The sequence below is a fragment of the Apium graveolens genome, chromosome 3 (genome assembly GCF_009905375.1).
Source record: "Apium graveolens cultivar Ventura chromosome 3, ASM990537v1, whole genome shotgun sequence".
Classification (NCBI taxonomy): Eukaryota; Viridiplantae; Streptophyta; class Magnoliopsida; order Apiales; family Apiaceae; genus Apium; species Apium graveolens.
The window spans coordinates 286628248-286630056 of record NC_133649.1 but is presented as its reverse complement, the minus strand read 5'-3'; positions in this window follow the sequence as shown (position 1 = coordinate 286630056).

Sequence of the window (1809 nt, the reverse complement as noted above, 5' to 3'; positions counted from 1 at the left end):
GCTCTACCCCTCTAACTAGAACTACATTTTTGGCTTGATTCTCTACAACACAAAGATACATAGGCATCTTGCGAGGATAGCCAGTCCACGACCGCTAGCGCAACCATTAAAGTTTGAATCTCACAAGCCCTAGTGTTAAATACTAACGAAACCCTAGTTTTTATTCCACAACATTTGGCTCTGTCTGTGGGAAGACAAAAATAACCATGGTACTCACATGGAGTAGAAGTAGTGATGGAACTGGTGCAATCCCTACAAGGACACTCTCGTCCTCCATTGAGATCCCAACACACTCAACTTATGCTACTCAGGGTGGAGGAAATCCAGTGGGGACTATTAACGCCCAAACTCAAAGGACGAATCCCATAATCCAAGACCCACCTCAAGGGGCGAATCCCCCTGCTCTTTAAGGGACGAATCCCCCTCTTCGACGGTTGCAGGCGTCATTGGGCACCCAGCCCGTCAGGTATGAGTACTCAACTGTTGTTGTAATATCTGGGATATAGCGTGTATTTATTTTTGTCAATAAATAAATATTATGTGATTATTATATGAATTTTTGGTGAATTATGTGTTAATTGGTATCCATGTTTGATGTTTGTATGTGATAAAATTTGCGAATTTTAATTTTTATATGTCTAAAATAAATTATATATTATTTTGATATTTTTCTATTAATTTATATGTTGTTATATGATTTTATAAAGGATTTATATATTTAATAAATTATTTTTCAGATTAATTATAAATTATTTTGAATAATCGGGAATCGTCCAACTTCAACGGTTTTTACGTCTTTACTACCCGGAAGTCTCGGGAAAACTTTTTTCTAACCAAATTTGATTATTCCGAGCATTTTCCGTGTTTTGACTTTTTTGATCCGGAATACGGTTTTACCTGTACGGTTCCCGGTACAAATTTTACGATACTATTTTCGTTTTGGTAAACCGATAAAACCCGTATTTTTGAGAAACTGGATATTTTAATTAAACTATATTATCTTCTACTAATTCGTGTAACCAAAGCGCTGAGACCAAGACTGTATTTACAAAAAGCTCGGTTTTGATATATATCCTAAAATCGGTACCGAATTGGATTAGTTTTATTAATACTTAGCGATTAAGTATTCTATTTTTATATCCGGTATGATCCAACAAGGTACCAATATTCCGTAAATATAAATAGCCAATACAGTATCTTATTTTGTACAGATAAACACAAATAATCAGTAAAATTATATAATTATCCAGAGAAAACAGTATTATTCATTGTGTTCTTCATAATCAAACGAGGATTCAAAGGCGTTATCGAACTCTGATTTTAGCCTGTGAGTAGTCGAATCGAAGCTCGTGACAAGTAAAATCAAGTTCTTCAATCTATTCAACTCCAGATTCAAGTGGTATTTTTCTATATTTTATTTAAATTAGAATTTAATTATGATTAACTTATGACTTTTTGATTTTGAATTTGTTTATGTGTTTTGATGATTGCATGTTGTAGATCATGAAATTCTGGTCAATTTGGTATATTATATGTTGAATTTTGAGTTCAATAACGTAAAGAAATTTGTGTTTAATTTTGTGATTTAAGAAATTAGGGTTTTTAAAAACTTTGAATGTTCTTGAAGAAATTCAATTGAAATTAGGGGTTTCATTTACAATGATTCTGGGTTAAAAAGAGTTGTACCAACTCGTAGATCATGTAAAAACAAATTGATTCATGAATATAGTTTTGATGTTGGACCTCTGAATCAAACTTGCCGAAAAACGCAAGGCTATTGCGGCGAAAACTTTGGTTGGTGTTTCCGGC